At 42.3% G+C, this 18,596-nt stretch overlaps 1 long non-coding RNA gene across 2 annotated transcripts; it reads left to right on the top strand.

Moving 5' to 3' along the window:
- Nucleotides 1–1,378: 1,378 nt before the first annotated feature.
- On the top strand, nt 1,379–15,909 carry LOC129524247 (uncharacterized). 2 transcript variants are annotated; one of them, XR_008668002.2, is made up of 3 exons: nt 1,379–1,731; nt 7,546–7,650; nt 14,966–15,909. It is a non-coding gene; the product is annotated as an uncharacterized lncRNA (long non-coding RNA). The 2 variants fall into 2 exon arrangements; XR_008668003.2 differs by lacking the exon at nt 14,966–15,909 and adding an exon at nt 10,999–11,290.
- Nucleotides 15,910–18,596: the final 2,687 nt, after the last annotated feature.

The raw sequence follows: 18,596 nt of genomic DNA on the forward strand, positions 1-18,596 counted from the left end.
AAGGCTTGATCTATCATGTAGAGAGTTGGCCAAAATGTACCTAATAAGACTGCATGCCTGGGAGACATGCAAAGTAGGCCACTGGTGAGGCAAAAGAGCCATGGTCAGAGAAGAAGTTAGGAAGTTCATTCTGAGAATAAGAGGAGGAGGCTTTAGCCTTACTTATGAGCATGCTGACTACACAGAAAATGCTTAAACAGAACATACATTCTGCTTCCATAAGTTTGGCCAAAACCACCTTGAATGTCAGCTGAAAACTGATGTGAGAGAATGTAAATTGCCTGCCTGTGCTGGTCCTATCCTCCCAGTATCACCAAACTGGACATGCATCCATCCAACCAGTACAGCAGAGCCAAATGCTGGCACTGGGATTTGCAGCAAGAGAAAGTGAGGCATTTATTGCAGGGTGCCAAAGCAAGGAGAATCAGGGAGTTCATGCTTAAGACCCAAACTACCCAATGGCTTACATGTAACGTTTTTTTTTTATTATTTTTTAAATTTTATTTTAGTTGGAGTCTCACTCTATTGCCCAGGCTGGAGTGCAGTGGCATGATTTCAGCTCCCTGCAACCTCCGCCTCCCGGGTTCAAGTGATTCTCCTACCTCAGCCTTCCAAGTAGCTGGAATTACATGTGCACGCCACCACACCCAGCCAATTTTTGTATTTTTAGTAGAGATGGGGTTCCACCATATTAGCCGGGCTGGTCTCAAACTCCTGACCTCAGGTGATCCACCTGCCTTGGCCTCCCAAAGTGCTGGATTACAGGCGTGAGCCACCACGCCCAGCCAGGGTTTTTAAAGGCAGGGAGGCAAAGTCGTAAATTAATACATGGAGGCTATCCATTACTTTTACCTAAAAAGGTGGGACGTCTCAAAGGGGACGGGGCCCACAGGTTACGGGTGGATTAAAAGAATTTGATTTGTGTTTAGTTAAACTTTGTCTAAAAACTTAGCATCAGCAGAAAGGAATGTCTCTTTCACCCATTCCTTTGGGTATGACTTCCTCCACGCCCCCAGGAAGATATTTAGAACAAAGACTGAAATTTACAACAAAAAATTTAGTCAACGTTCAATTCTCCATTTCCCCGTATCTGAGGTCTACATGCCAGTGGATGATATTTTCCATTTAGTAGGGGTCTGGGTTTCTGAAAAGTAACTCAGGGACATATGTTAAGATTTTATCTTCAGTTTCTATAGGAAACCAAGCATTTTGTGGCTCTAATATCTTTAGCTATTGTTGTAAGCTACTATTACTTCCTGCTTATTAGGTTGCTAATTTACTTCTCAAGGCTAGCTGGGTGCCTGAAATTTCCCCTGAAGGAACTCAAGATTTTCTTTTTTCTCCATGCCTGGGGGACCACGCAGGCCACTAAGAGGTGCCCCTGCTCTGTATCATCAGCTTACCCTACCTTTGAGAAAACTCGTTAACAGTCCTTCCCTGCTGTTCAAGTTCTTTCCGCCCTCCCCCCCGCCCCCCCTTTAGTTTCCTTCACTGGGCTTGAGCTGGTAGACCTGTGGATTTCTAATTCCATCCCCGTCTTTTTTTTGACCTGTACTAACAGCACCATGTGTTATACAAGTTCAACTTCTTACCGTGGCCAGCACTGGCCTGATTTCTTCTGCAGGCTCATTTTATGCTCATTATTTTACCATGAGCTCTCTGCTCCAGGCTTCTGAACTTCCATTATTTCTCCAGATCTAATGCTGGGCCTTCATACATGGCTGTGAACAGGTATGCTTCCCCCAGCCTTTACCTGGTTACTCCTATTTACCAGCAAATGCCACCTCCTGGGAGGCAATATAGCATTATGGTTCTACATGTGGATTCTTGACATAGCCTGGGTTGTCCCTAGTTCTGCCCTCCCCCAGGTGTGGACCCTCCATAGCTGTTCTTTCTCTAAGAGGTCCCTGTTCTGGGGGCATCTCTGCAGGTGTGAGAGCCAGCTTCCCCCACCCCTTTTAAAAAATAACAGCTTTATTGAGATATCATTCACATACCATTACAAGTCACTTGTTTAAAATGCACAATTCAATAGTTTTTAGCATATTCAGGGTTGTGCAACCATTACCATGATCAATTTTAAAGCATTTTCATTATTCCCCCCCAAAAAATTCCACACCCATTAGCAATCACTCGCCTCCCCACTGTCAACTCTAAGTAACCACTAATCGACCTTCTGTCTTTATAGATTTGTCTATTGTGGACATTTTATATAAATGAAATCATACAATATATGTGGTCTTTGGTGACTGACTTATTTCACTTAACGTAATGGTTCCAAGGTTGGCCCATGTTGTAACAGGTATCAGTACCTCATTCTTTTTTTATTGTTGAATAACCGTTGCATGGAAATACCATCTTTTATTTATTATCATCAGTTGGTTGGACATTTGATTTGCTTCCACTTTTTGCTATTATGCATAATGTTATTTGGACATTCATGTACAACTTTTTGTGTGGACATATGTTTTCAATTTTCTTGAATATATACATAGGAGTAGAAATTCTGGGTTGTATGATAAGGCTATGGTTAACCTTTAGAGCAACTGCCAGATTGTTTTTCAATGGTCCCAGGCCTCTTTGTTCCCAGACCCACTCCCATTTCTTCCTCTGCTAGTCTCTAAGTGGCAGGAGGGCTGACCCCTGCAGGCTGTTTGTCAGCTGGAAGCCCGGAGGGTGAGAGGAAGGAAGAAACCGAGGCATTTCTCTCTTCCCTCTTATTTCCTTCCACTCCCGCCTCAGGCAGCTTCTCCAACAATCCTGTGTCTCTCTCCTCATGATGGCCCTGTCTAATTCCAGCTTTCCGTGTGTGACACTAGCTCTTAGTTTCCATAACATACCCTCCTTTTCTCTCCCTCTATCTGGGGAGTGCTGGGTGCTTTCTGCTGGTGATAATCCCCTGTTGGGCCTCTCATTCCTTTCATCACTGGTGTAACTAACCTGAATTCTCTTGTAATAGTTACAGCTGTTTCTGTTTTCTAGCCTATATTTGACCCTTAAACAATACAGGGGGTAGGGGTGCCAACCCCCCACCCCACCCCACAATAAAAAATTCACATATAGCTTTGGACTCCCCCACAATTAATTACTGATGGCCTTCTGTTGCCTGGAGCATTACTGATAATATAAAATCAATTAACATACATTTTGTATCTTATATGTATTATATGCTGTATTCTTACAATAAAGAAAGCTAAAGAAAGAAAATGTTATTAAGAAAATCATGAGGAAGAAAAATATACTTACTATTTGTTAAGTGGAAGTGGATCATCATACAGGTCTTCCTCCTTGTCATCTTCACATTGAGTAGGCTGAGGAGGATGAGAAAGAGGAAGGATTGGTCTCTCTGTCTCAGGGAGATGGCAGAGGTGGAAGAAACTCTGTATAAATAGGGACCCACACAGTTCTAACCTGTCTTGTTCTAGTATCAACTAGAGATGGCAGAGGTGGAAGAAACTCTGTACAAATAGGGACCCACACAGTTCTAACCTGTCTTTTTCTAGTATCAACTATATATGCACTGCATACAATACCAATGCACTTATCTGTTTACTGAGCTGAATCCAAGCAGAATGTAAGGGTCCTGTGTGGGGGGCTACCTCGTTATATCTACCCTTGTATCCTGGAGTGCCTGGCCTGGAATGGATCTTTAATAAATATTTATTGAATGATGAAATAATGACTAAAGGGGTAAATTACTAGAAAATTTTCCTGGCAACTGTCTAGGATTGTTCTTCTTTCCAACTCCTTTTCACTCCTATTTCATCTGTGCACAATTTCAAACTCTTATACCAGTGCACATAGTCCATTTCGCAGCTCCTCTAAAAGTCAGAATGGCGCAACCCATTCTCCTTCCTGTCTACCCTGTCTAACCCATTCTCCTTCCAAGTCCTCTTTGGTGACTTGGTCCATCTTATTTCTTTAATTACAATTTATGTGTGGATGATTCCAAGTTCGTATCTCCAGTCCTTAATGCTCCGATAAACTCCAGACTCATATATTTAACTGCCTGTGTCACGTTTCCACTAATGCCCATCTCACACCTAATATATCTGAAACTGAACTCAAACTCCCCCCACAGTCTCTCCCTTGCAATAAATAGCAGTTCTATTTCCTATATCCATAGGTCAAAATTGTTGAACTCATTCTTGGCTCCTCTCTCTCAAACCCCATATTTGATCTATCAGTAAATCATAACTGACATCTTCCTACACCTCCATTGCTATTCCCCTCGTCCAAGACGTGGCCGTCTCTCACCTGGATTACAGTAGTCACTCTTCCCTGGCCTCCCTGCTTCCACTCCTGCTCCCTGCAAGTCTACTCCCAACAGAGCAGCCAGAGGGATACTGATAAAACGTAAGCCAAATCATGTCCCTTCTCTGCCTAACCCTCCATGGGTCTCCCACTGAACTCAGAGTAGAAGCCAGATCTTCATGAAGACCTCTATGCTCCTACACAACCTAGTGCTCCTCCCCACTCCCCCGCTTCCTGACCTCACTTCTTACCTCCTCATGCTCACCTGGCTCCTGTTACCCTGACCTTCCAGCCACGCTTCATACATGCATTCATACCAAGCATGCTTCATACCAAGCATTCCTGGCCCAGGGTTTCTGCACCACCGTTCTCTCTACCTGGCATGCTTTTTTTTTTTTTTTTTTAATCAGACATCTTCGTCCAGGTCATTACCAGTCTCATCTTCTTAGTGAGGCCTTCTCACTAAGGGAACCCTATCTAGATGCAAATTTCCTGTTACCTTCTGCTTCTCTGCTTTCATTTATATCCATTTATATCATTTCCATTTATACCGTAGTTTACTTACGTCTTACATTCTTTTTTTTTTTTTTTTAAGACAGAGTCTCACTCTGTTGCCCAGTTTGGAATGCAGTGGTGCAATCTCAGCTCACTGCAACCTCCGCCTCCGGGGTTCAAGCGATTCTCCTGTCTCAGCCTCCTGAGTAGCTGGGATTACAGGCATACACCACCACGCCCAGCTAATTTTTGTATTTTTAGTAGAGACAGGGATTCACCAACTTGGCCAGGCTTGTCGCAAACTCCTGACGTCAAGTAATCTGCCCACCTCGGCTTTCCAAAGTGCTGGGATTACAGGTGTAAGCCATGAGCCACCACACCTGGCCTATTACTTATATTCTTTATTATCTGTCTCTACTCTCCACCTTGCCACACTTAAAGCTCCCTGAGGACAGACAGATAATATTTCTTTCTCTTGCAATCTTTGGTGTGTCCTGGTGCTAAAATAGTGCTTTACACACCATAGCATTTCATAGATATTTGCCGTAGCAGTGGAAGGGCTACTCTAAGGAAACGTGCCTTCGGAGTTTCCCACCCCACCCTTGTCATGGCAGGGTTAGGAACACACTCTGCAATCAGAAAGAACTAGGTTCAGACTCTAGCTCTAAGAGTTAATGACCTTGAGCCAAGTATTTAACCCCTGCAACTGAAAGTCTCATTGGTAAATTCATATTTCATCAGGGCTTGTGCAGACCAAGACACAAAACATGGAAACAAGATGTTCCACCCAAGCCTGCACCATTATGTGTATTCCACATAAACTACAGTGTGGGTGCTGCCTGAGAATCTGGGATAATTTTTAAAGTCCCAAATATTCACAGACCTGGATACTTAGTCTCACCTCTGAAATTAGTTGTTAACTGTGGAAGAAGCTAGCTTGCTGGTTTTGAAGCGTGAGATCTGAGATGTTACCTTATTATGTCAATCAACAGATAATTTTAGTAGACACATTAACAACATTTAAATAGAAATTTGGGGTAATTAATAGATAAATGAGAAATAGCAGGTGGAAAAAGTTTCCATTTTCTACGCTTTCTTTTCCAAAACACCTTTAAAAATCCTTTTCAAAGATAATTCTCCTTAATATTTAATATCTAATTTCCTCTTCACCCCATAAATGTTTACATTGATGTAATGTATATATTCAGTAAGTTATATTTAATAAAAAGCCTGCCATATACAGGGTCATCATTGACCTCTCATTCACTTATCTACTCCACTTCATTTATTCATCGCACAAGTGTTTACTGAACACCTAATATGTAAGAGACTGTGCTGGGCCCTTAAGGTAATGCACGAGTAAATAAAAGATTTTACTTTCGTAAAATTTACAATTTAAGGAAGGACAGAGATTAAGACCTGCACACGAATATCAGTCACCTCACATTTAGAAAGGTACAAAAATGGAAAATGATAATTCAGAGAAGGAGATCAATTGCTTCCATACGGGTCACCCAGTTGTACTCAATCTTCTTTGAACTGGTTTGCACTTAATCCTCTATGTGCCTTGGTTCCATAGAACCAGCAGGAAAAAGGCAGAGGTTAACAAATAGAAAGGCCTCAGGCTGCTCCTACTGTCCTGGCTCTTCTGCCTGCTCTTGCTCAGATCCACCAACCTCCTACTTATTACGTCTGGAGCCTTGTCCAGTTCTCATCTACATGGCTATCTGATGGGACTGGCCACCTCCTCCATGGAGCTACCTTTCCCCAGTTTCTCCTGGTTCAATCCCTATCTCTTTCTCAGTCCTGTGGGTACTTCATTGAATCACCCTGCTGTGATCATGCCTTTAGATAAGGGTCCGTTGGACCTTCTTTGCCTCTTAGAAGAGAGAAATCTCCAAGGTTCACAAAAACATTGCCTCATCCATATTGTATTTATTTTAGTAGCAGCAATAATATCTATAGTGTTTTTAATAGGCTAACTATAATAAACTAGGGGAACTGAATGAGGTACAAATGATTTATTTATGACAAAAAGACATAATATAAACTTAGCTCTCATTGCCCTATTAAGTTTGGGGATTATACAGGAGAAAGGACTCTAAAGATGCTTGGTCAAGCAGGGAGAAAGGTAGAGTTTATTGACTCAGACGTATTCCTCTGAAATACAGATTTTACCATCTTGCCAAGGTCTCCAGGAGATGGTGTGAATTTGTAATCCTGGAAGTGTGGATAAAACAAAGCCTTATGCTGAGCAAAGTTGAAATGCTAGCATTCCTAGGGTAGATGATGGAGGAAGGAATGAAAAGTCTCATGGAAGTGAACATGCCAGAATTGACTTACCATGTTCATATTGAGGAAGACCCATCAGATGACTCATGGGAAGGGTCAGAGGACAACCCTTTTACCAAAAACATAAGGAATACTCTGTCGAGAAGTCACCAGCATCACAAAAACTGGTGAATCTCCTTGGTAGGCCAGGGATGATGTAGAAGAGGCTCTTAAAGAGTTTGGCTTGCAGATAGCAATGGGGATGATAGAAGCAATGAAAGTCAGGTGGCAGCACTGAACTGCCAGAACCTGGAAGTTGCAGCTACCACAACTGTCAGGCAAGAGGGCCCGACAAACAGAGGATTATGGAGATGGTTCATAGAATATGGCATCCTTTGAGGCAAAGCACATAGAGGGAACATGGGTAATACTTAGATTATATGAGCAGAAGAAATCAAGAATGAATGATCACCAAAGTGGTAGCTGAACATGAGAAGTTTTTCACACTAACTTCCCTCTTCTAAGTTTCCCTTAGGAAGAGAAGCCCACCAGAATCATGGAAAGCAGAATCTTCCAACATATTTGGAGAAGAAGATCCGAGCAGAGCAAGGGGTGGGCTGTGGCATATATGTAAGTGTGCTTCCCAGATCCTCTTCCTAGGAAGAACTTTCTGCCAGCTGCAGTAAGTGTGGTCAGCATACACTACAGCCTCTAGTAGTGTGCTCCTTCAGGGTTTGACTCTGCTGCTTCACTCAGGTTGAAGCTTTTCCTAGGGCAGCTAGTGATTGGGTTGGATGGGAATAATCTCACCCTTACTAGTCTCCCTTACTACTCCTTGTTGTTTGTCTTAGCAAGTAGTCCCTCTTATTAAACCCTCCTTGCATTTTCTTAATTTGAGAGTGCCTTCACTCTGATTGATACCATAACCACCAAGACTGATACACCTATGGAGACACCCATAAATACATGATTTGTGGGGGGCACATTTTAAGATTCTGCTTCATGTGTCGGGTCAGTGCAAAAGCCAGTAAAAGCCAGTAAATTACCAATATAAAAACACGGGTCTGGAATATATATTCCACTCTAAGTTTTCCGGAAGGTTTTTTTGTGTGTATTCTCATCAGCTCATACATGATGCAATTTATTCTTCATTCCAAGTAACTGATTGCCTGTCTTCAATGTCACCCGCTGAATATGGCACTGACTGGCCACCGTCAATCAGCCTAGACTCAATCTCTTTTCAACACTGCAGATCTTGCCAGGCTGAAGAAAGCATTTGTTCTCTAGGGGCTTCCAAAAATATTGACAGTTTTTGGAAGAGATTCAACACTAATTTTGGGGACTTTCTATTTTTCTTTTCCATGGTGACAGCTTTCCTGACAGCATGAGGCTAAGCATTTCTGCTATTTAAATGGTAATTTTTAAAAAGATGATGATGATCTCATCTCTGTAGCTTTGTCTGGGTAGGCATGAGTAGCAGAAACATCTCATATGCCAGACTGCATAATGAGCTTTTGAGAAGATGATGGTGCATTGGATTGCTAATGCAACTGTGGTCTTGGGGTCAGGCTCCTTCTGTGTATCCATGGCATCTGAGTTATTACATATGGGGCACCTTTGCTTCTAAAAATGGAACAGCTGGCATTTTCTTTTCCAGTTGGTCATTGGAAGCTCCTCTCTGTGGGGATTATATTTGTGGCAGATGCCTTCTTCTCAAGGTATGCTAGACGTGCCATTCCTCAAATGTGTCCTTTACTGTACAGTATCCAGTTCTTTGCAGTTCCCTCCACCTGGAACGCCTGCTCCCTCATTTCCACATGTCCAACTTCTACTCATTGTAGAATTGCCATTGACTTCATAAAGTCTTCCTCCAATCTCTCATGTTGAATTTAGCATTTTTCTTATCTGAACATCCATAACATTATAATTCTATGATAACTTAGAAATAATACGGTGTAACATTTCAGTTTTCAAAGCATTTTACACATACATTATTTAATCCTCACAGTTTATGACATTATCCCCTTAGTTTGTTTCAAGGCTTGTGTGTTATGCCAGTCATTGGTATTGTTCATCCAACAGTCCCAGTTCTCTTGACACATAATAATGTTATACCTTCCCGTCCCTGTGAATTTAGGCACAGCCATGAGACTTGCTTTGGCCAAGAAAACAGAACACGTATGTCATTTCTGGGCTACAGCTTTAAGAGCCAGAGTGAAATTTGCATCACTTTCTTTTTCTCCCATCAGAATGACCAATGATGTTTGAGATCGTGGCTGCTCTGACAGCCTGGATTTTTCTGCTAGGTGCTAGGGATACAGATAGGTAAGAATGATTCCAGCCAGGAGTGCTCGAGCCTGGCTGGCGCAGAATTACTGGCACTAGTGTTAGCCCATTACTAGTGCTGGTGCATGGGTTACTCTGATAAAATTAAATATTACTATATTGGAAATATTTTCAAAATAATGTAGGTGTATGGGAAAAAAAAATCCTGAACTTGCCTGGAAAGACTTATGGAAACATTTACATTTGAACTGATACTTGAAGGATGAGTACATGTTAGCCAGGCCAAAAAAGTGGAAGTGGGTTGCTTCAGAACAAAGACCACGAGAAAGGTATACAGGTAGAAAAACTGCTTTCAAGGACAGAAGAGACAGATTGAATGAATATGAGATCATAGAGATTATGATGAAGGCCAACACCCTGGTGTATTCATAAACACTCATCTTTATTTTTATATGGCAACACAGTAGGCACTGAGTAAATGATTGCTCATGTCTCTCTTCACATGTCAAGCTCTATACTGTTTTTTTTGAGGTCAGAATAGAGAACAATTTCACATTCTCTGTGTAAATTTTGTATATGAGACCTGACTTTCTTTTCCCCAATGCCTGACTCTTGCTTTGGAAAAGACATGGCTTCGTTAGTAAATGCCCTGATTCAAAACTGTCAAAGATTCTTCATCCACTACCTTCTGGAGAAAGTTCAAACTCCTGGGAAGGCATTCAAGGTCATTCACAATCTGTCCCCAAGCTGTCTCTCTAGGATCAGTTGTTCTCTGTTCATGTTCATGTGGAACATGTATCCTGAACTTTCAACTCTCTGAGCCTTCATCTGTCATTCTGTCCACCTTGAAGGCCCTTTCACTCCTTTTCTCCCAAGCAAATTCATACTCATCTTTCAAGACCTAACTTAAATATCACCTCCTAGATGAAGTCAAATTCTTTCCTGATTCCCTTTCTCCAACAGAGTAAATCTCTTTCCTCTCTGTTGCTTTCTCTCTTTTTGTAAGAGGGATTTTTTTCCCCATTGGTTTTTGGCAGTTTTAATATGATCTGCTTAAATGTAATTTTGTTTTTATTTATTCCGTTTAGGATTTGTAGAGATTTCTGCATCTTTAGCTTGATGTCTTTAGTCAGATTTAGAAAATTTCCAACCACTACCTCATTAAGTATAGCTTCTGCCCTATTCTTGATCTTCTGTCTTTATAGGGCTCCATTACCCTCTCTTCTATAGTTACCTGTATTTTCTCTGTTCCCATCTCATTCTAGATATTTTTCAACTCCAAAATTCTCCTCTCAGCTTGGTTTAATCTGCTGTTAAAGTAATCCATTGAGTTTTAAATTTCAGTTACTTCATTTTTCAGCTCTAAAATTTCAATTTTTTGATATTTTGAATGCACTACCAAAATTCCCAATCCTTTCTTTAATCTTCCAGAATATATAATGTACATTTATTTTAAAGTCTGAAGTTGATAACTGTATTATTCACATCATCTATGAGTCTACTTCCATTACGTGTTCTATTTTCCATTTATATCAGCTTGTCTCCTTGTGGGCTTGGTTGTTTTTTATTGATTTACTTACACTGTATTTTAAAAACTAGGCAAAGTGAATAATAGGTGTTGCTTGACTACAATCCCTGATACAGAGGGATTATATGAGATGAGACCTATGATTGTTCCATTTTTCCACCGAGGGTAACTTTCTACAATATGGAAGAGGAAGATGAAGCCCAAACACAGCAGAGTGGTTCTGGTGAGCTGAAGAGACAGAGATCAGAGCTTGGAGGTGCTGAAGAGGCTGGAGTTTGTGGGTCAGCATGTCAGAGAGATAGGAGGGAGCTACACAGCTAAAGAGCTCCAGAGATATGCATACAGTCCACTTAAATCTTTGAACAAATACTAATCTGTGCATGCAAAGAATGAGACCCCTACTGAGCACGGCAGAGAAGCTGTGAACTGAATGGAGATTCTGCAGGCCACACAATGCTGGGGACATAGGAGTTCCAACCAGCCAGGGAAATCTTGGGGAACCACCAGTTTACTCAGTTGACATCCCCAAAGCCCTTTTTGAATTGAAGTGTCTATTAAAGTTATTTTATGCTTATCTCAGCATTGTATGCTTGGGGTTGGAAGGGAGTTAATTTGCTCATGGGTTTTCAGTTTGAGAAGAACCATATTTAAAAAAGCAAACCCGGCTGGGCATAGTGGCTCACGCCTGTTATCCCAGAACTTTGGGAGGCCGAGCCAGGCAGATCACCTGAGATCGGGATTTCGAGACCAGCATGACCAACATGGAGAAACCCCGTCTCTACTAAAAATACAAAATTAGCCGGGCGTGGTGGTGTGTGCCTGTAATCCCGGCTACTCAGGAGGCTGAGGCAGGAGAATCGCTTGAACCTGGGAGGCGGAGGTTGTAGTGAGCTGAGATCACGCCATTGTACTCCAGCCTGAGCAGCAAGAGCAAAACTCCGTTACAAAAAAAAAAAAAAAAAGCAAACCCAATGAGTCCAATGAATCTCATCTGTACCCAGAACTAATTTAGATGATGAGATCCTGAATTTCAAGCTAGAACTACAATAGCATGGAATCTTGGGGGTCTTGGGAAGGGATGGCTGCATTTTGCATATGAAGAAATAATTTATTATAAGAAGATGGAGTGAGGTAAAGATGACCACAAATCCTTTGACACTCCTCCCATTGAGAAGTGGGATCTATACCTCTTCTCCTTGACCCCTGAGATCAGCTTTTAGGTAAACAAGTCCATGCAGGACCTATCTTATGTCTGTCTTGGGAATCTTGGGTTCAAGCAGGCCCCTCTCTGCTTGGCAATTTCCCTACCACAGAATCCTCCTTAGTGGTTGTTTTTTCTATAGTAATACAGGGATAGGCCAGGAAATGTGGCCAAGCAGAATCCCCATTAAGAAATAAGTTTCTGGCCGGGCACGGTGGTTCACGCCTGTAATCTCAATACTTTGGAAGGCAGAGGCGGGAAGGTCACTTGAGGCCAGGACTTTGAGACCAGCCTGCCCAACATGGTGAAACCCTGTCTCTACTAAAAATACAAAAATTAGCTAGATGTGGTAGTGTTCACCTATAATCCCAGCTACTCAGGAGGCTGAGGTAGGAGAATCATTTGAACTTAGGAGGCAGAGGTTGCAGCGAGCCAAAGGTAGCAGTGAGCCAAGATTGTGCCACTGCACTTGAGCCTGGGCAACAGCGCAAGACTCTGTCTCAAAAAAAAAAAAAAAAAAAGACAAGAAAGAAGTTTCTCTTGATATGATGAACATTTTTGAGCAGAAGACACTTTTATGTGATTCTGATTATTTCTTGGGGTTGTATGATCAGACTCAGAACTTTGAGGTCATAGGACATAAACCTATTTAAAATTCTTGCTATACCTTAAAAATGTTCTTTCCAAAAATGTTCCAGTTTACATCACAGTAATAGTTCTGAGAAGCTCAGATATGATAGATCTTGAAGGGGAAATCAAAGGCACATGGGGTTTTCCCTGTCCATAGAGAATGACATAATCTCCTGGTGTCTCTGCCAAAAGCAATTCTCTGTTGGGTGGACTGTGAAGCGTGACTGCTTTTTAAGCCAACGAAAGGCTGTCTAAAAATGGGATTTTACACACTTTTTTTCAACTGAGTGGGAGCCAGTTGGCTGTAGATCTGAGTTTAGACAGAGGAAAGTTTGAACTGAACTACAATTTTTTTTTTTAAATGGGAGATTCACTTGGGGATTTTCTTTTTGCATCTAAAACCTTCTGCAATAGAATTGGAATGCATTTAGCACTCAGAGATGATTTCTAAACCAGCTTCAAATCCTGACTTGTTAGCTGGATGGTCTTGAATGTGGAACTTCACCTCTGCAGCTGAGTTTCCCTCACTGTACAATGAGGTGAATAACACTTGCCTCTAAGTGTTGCTGAAATATTAGAAAGAGTATCTTCTGCCCAATCCTCTGCCCTAAATACCAGGCTCTGTCTGCCTACATAATATCTTTCCTTGGAAACTAAAACTTAGCATGCCCAAGACTGAACTCCCCACCTCCTACTGCCCCAGACAATGATTCCAGATCTCTGCAAACATTGATTCACCTTGCAGTTTCTCAAGCACTTCAGTGTCACCCTTGATTCCTTCCTCTCTCTCAAAAAGTCACAAATCTGCAAATCCTGATGTCTCTCTCTTCAAAACATACCCAAAATCCAATCACTTCTCCCAACTTTCTCTGCCACCCCAAAATCCAAGCCAGCAGCATGTCTGGATTGCTGCCACTACTTCTAACAGGTCCCTGACTTTTTCCCTTGCCCTGGTAGAGCAGCTAGAGCGGACCCTTGGAAACAAAGTCTTGCACATTGCTCCCAACCCTTTAGTGCATCAATGTTCTCTCCCATAGACCTCCACTGGGAATAAAAGCAAAGTGCTGACCATGCTCTGCCAGGCCATACAATTTGGCTCCACCAACTTTCTGACCACATCTTCCTAATTAACTTGCCTCCCATCTCCAGCCACGTGGCCACCTGGTCACACTTCCGAGGAGCTTGGCTCATGCCCACCACAGGGCCTTTGCTCTTATTCCTTAAGCTACTTGGAATCCCCTTCCCCAAGAAGCCCATTCTGGCTCTGACAACTCACCGAGGGCTCTGCTCAAATGCCTCCTTATATAAAAAGCCCTCCCTAACCACAACATTTATCACTGCAGCCCTCATGAGACTCCCTGTCCCTCTCTCACTTGTTGTTTCTTTATACCACATACATCATGCGGTTGGCTTGTTTATCTGTTTACTACCTATCTCCTGATTACAATGTAGACCCCATGGCCAGGCGCGGTGGCTCATGCCTGTAATCACAGCACTTTGGGAGGCCAAGGCAGGCAGATCATGAGGTTAAGAGATCAAGACCATCCTGGCCAACATGGTGAAACCCTGTCTCTACTAAAAATACAAAAATTAGCTGGGCGTGGTGGCGCATGCCTGTAGTCTCAGCTACTCGGGAGGCTGAGGCAGGAGAATCACTTGAATCCAGGAGGCAGAGGCTGCAATGAGCCAAGATTGCACCACTGCACTCCAGCCTGGTGACAAAGCGAGACTCCATCTCAAAAAAAAAAAAAAAAAAAAAAAGAATGTAGACTCCATAAGAACAGAGACCTTTGTCCTTTTTGTTTATTGTTATTTTCTCAGCCTGGAACATAACAAGTGCTGTATCAATATTTGCTTGAACAATATGAAAGGTATATTGTAGATGTTCAGTAAGTAATAGTTATTATGAGTTTTACAGTATTACATTAGCCTCACTTAACCACATATGTCATGAAAGTGATGTGCTGGTGAGCTTAACTTTCTGACTTATTTTGAATTAAATTACTGTTGGTGAAAATTTTAAATTTTAAATCGTATTTTTTAAAATAATGCTTTCCTAAAAAGTAAATAGATTAAAATTACTCTTCTTGCTTATTTAACCCCCAAAGCTCATGGAATGGCCTTCATCAGGTTGAATGAAAAAACAAAGGTGTCTCTGCAGACAGCAGTAAGCCCCAGCTCTGCCTCTCTCCTCTCTCGTCCTCCTAGCAAAATCTTGTGATGGGATGGGATACTGGTGATGTCAGGCCAAGTGAGTCCTGCTCACTCACTCTTCTAAGAAGTGTAATTTCTTTCCTTAGGTACAGGAAGGACCTGGGACTCTTCCTACCTGCTGTGACAGCTGAGCTCCTCTTTAGCTGACGGCATGCTGAGGCCTGTGCACTGCGGAGGTGTGGGGGCCAAGTTTAAACCCTGCTTCCTCTGCCTATTTGCTGTGTGTGGTCCAACATCAATGACTGAACTTCTCTGCCCAATTTGTTTATCTGTAAAAGGGGAACTTTGAGACCTCCTAGAATTTCTCACAGGTTAAAGGTGAGGTCTGAATACTGCTGGCTCTATGCCTAGTGCATAGCTGGCCCTCAGGTCATTGGTCACTTTTCCCTCTCAGAGGGGGTCACAGGCACTTGGGCCACCTCAATGTGCCATACTTGTCCTCGATCTGCCAGGGTTCTGACCAGTGGAGACATGTCTAATGATCACTGTCCTGTGGGAAGTAAGAAAGGGCTCCATTTATCTCTGCAAATCCTCTGTCTCCCAGAGCAGGCCCATCTGGGAAAGGACTGTGCCCTGAATCTAAACTTTGGGACATGGATATTGATAGTTCCTTGAGGGATAGAAGTGGGCGTGAAGAACAAACTTCAGGGCATGGATATTGATGGTTCCTTGAGGGATATAAGTGGGCGTGAAGAACAAACTTTGGGACATGGATATTGATAGTTCCTTGAGGGATACAAGTGGGTGTGAAGAACAAACTTTGGGGCATGGATATTGATAGTTCCTTGACGGATACGAGTGGGCGTGAAGAACAGACGATGAAACTGTTCACTTACCCAGATGCGTGGACCCAACTCTAGGTCTGCTGCACAGACCCAGAACCACCCCAGATTTTGCTCAGGATGACTTACCATATGGGAATAAGAAGAGCAGGAAATTTTACTTCATGGCTTGAGTGAAATAAAAGAGGAAGCAGCCACCCTTATTCATGCTTTTAAGACATAGTTATCTTGTTCACCATTAAAATGTATCTCAATGAATGACTTGCTCAGGTGGATTGGATTAACCACTTGGTAAGGTGCAAGCAAGGTGACACTGTTTTAGGAGGTTTCTCATCGGATCTCTCACATTAAGATCTATGTGCCAGCTTTTAGGTGTAGAGTTTTGGATCAGTAGGAGTCAAGTTTTATTTTTCCCCATTCAGATATGTGCTTGACTCAGCACCATTTATTGAAAATGAAAAAAGAAAGTATCATTTCCCTACTGCTTTCTAGTCTCTTGTTTATTATAGACTGAGTGTACATATTGGGTCGTTCTGTTTCAGAACTTTATTCAGTTCCTACATCACACTGTTGAAATTACTTTATATATCATGCATTTTTCTTCACTATCTTTACAATAACTGAGTAGTAGTCATCACCACAATCACCACCACCACCACCATCACCATCACCACCACCATCATCATCATCATCATTATCATTATCCTCTTGAGAGCTAATAGTTACTGAGTGCTTACTATATGCCAGTAGTTATATGTGCACTTAGTCTTCACATCAACCTTCTGAGATTGATATTATTATAAACTTCATTTTGAAGAAGAGAAAACTGAGGCTCAATGGTGGTAGGTAACATTCCCAAGATCATGTAGCTAGCAAGTGGCTACACAAGGTTCTGGCCCAGGTTTGTGAGAGCCCAGTCCACCAGGGCTTTTTACTGTATCCTAGTGTCTCACTCAGCTATAATCCTCCCATCAAATATGTGCCCCATCTTTGATAGACAGAAGGAGATTTCCAGGCTATGAGACAGATAGATGCTGGCTTGGGTTTGTTCTATTTGGTATACAACTGGGTGAGTAAATTTCATCTCAATGGGGTTATTAACTCTGGTGAATGTCTAAACATCTGAGGTTGGCTATTTTGGGCATCACTGAAGTTTATGCTGGGGAGGAAATTCACAATCCAGTCAATGCCAACCACAGATTGGGCTGCCTGAAGCCTTACTGGAAGGAAGTTCCTCTTGGACGCTCCCCCTTTCTCCTGCCACACAACCGGCTCCTCTCTTGTTGGCATAGGGGTCCCTGGCAGGTAAGACCCAGCATTGAAGGCAGGGGTTGTGTTTCCATAGGGCCAGGGAGTGGCCTTGCCCTTGTCCCACTGGCACCCCTCATAGCTGATCTATCTAGGTGCTTGGAGACGCCGTGTGCTCTGTGTAAAAGTGCAAGCCAGGGACAGAACAGTTCCGGGACAGAACAGTTCCAACCCAGAACAGCAGGCTCTGGAAGACTTAGACTCTGAGTTTTGGGGGCTGCAGATGCAGGGGATAGTGCAACCCAGGAGAACACAGTAATTGGAAGGACACTGGCGGGCAAGGAGGACTTTGCCTTCTCTGACCCTGGGATTCTGCTGATGGCGACTACAAACCTGCTGATATTTCTGCTGAGTGCCCATTCTTGTCTGAAGTCAGCAGTCCAGGGGGTGCTAACTGCATTCAGGTAACACTTCAGATGGCAATTTAATGCCCAGCCAGTGCTGATGAGGCACTATTAATTTGGGGACACTTCAACACCACTTCACTGTGCCAGCTTAGCAACCCTGTTAATTAATTAAAAGAAAGGAGTAAAGGATTTATTTAAAGAGACATTGAAATAAAACCGGAAGAGTCACTGCAAATATTTTGATGAAAAAACGGAGTTTGTGATTCTATATATGTCAATGAAAGTAAAGCTATACTCTTGTTGATGCACATATATGGAATTTCATGCTTTTTATTATAAATCAGTATAGTATAAAAGAAACATATTCAGTGGGAAGCACATGGGTTTGAAATAAGATAGATCTGAGTTTAATCCAGGCTCTTCTTACTAAAACAATGAAACATCACTTATTTAATCCCAATGAAACCCAACTGTCTCACCTGTAAAATGGGGATAATATTCCCAACATTGCAGGGTCATTTTGGAGATTGGAGGTGGCTGTATATGATGTGCTCAGCATCGTGTTCGACCACAATAGGCTCCTTAAACATGCTTTATACATGAGAGTCCAACATAGGAACTTTACAGACATTGCAGGTTCTGTGCAACAATAGTTCTTTGGTCATAAAACCTTCTCATTATATTCCTGTATGTAGAATTGGCCAAATTGGTGTGGAGGGGGTTCCTGGGTTTAGCTGAACGGATGCCACCCAGTGCAGGCTCACTTGTGTGTTCTACACTCAGTACAGGGGCAGCAAAGCTGTTTCACAGGAAGTCAGGCCTTTGATTCCAGAATGCTCAGCCTTTGCAGGTTTTTGAGTAGGGCAGTGACATGAAAGACAGGAACTTTGAGGTAAGCGTGCAAAATCACTCATATTGCCTACTAGGGGGCCAGGCTTGGAAACACTCATGGTTAATACATGCCCTGCTCTCAGAAGAGATGGAGAGAGAAAGAATCAGAATAATTCAGAGGTTGTTTCCTCAAGTAAATGTTACAGAAGTAAAGACCTAGACAAGAAAGTCTTAATGAAAAAGAGGATATGAAATATTATCAAAAGTTTTGGTGTTAAGATATGTGGGAGTGTCATAAGTAACACCCCTGTTTTTACTGCCTGAGTTCAGAGTCAATGAGAAAGAAGCAAGGGGGGTGATATTAATGGATGCTCATCCACATGGAAAGGGACATCAGGAGTAGGCAACACATGTTCCCTCCAACAAGAAGCTTGATAGTAACTTGAAAA

This window comes from Gorilla gorilla, chromosome 7, assembly GCF_029281585.2.
Source record: "Gorilla gorilla gorilla isolate KB3781 chromosome 7, NHGRI_mGorGor1-v2.1_pri, whole genome shotgun sequence".
In the NCBI taxonomy this organism is placed as follows: Eukaryota; Metazoa; Chordata; class Mammalia; order Primates; family Hominidae; genus Gorilla; species Gorilla gorilla.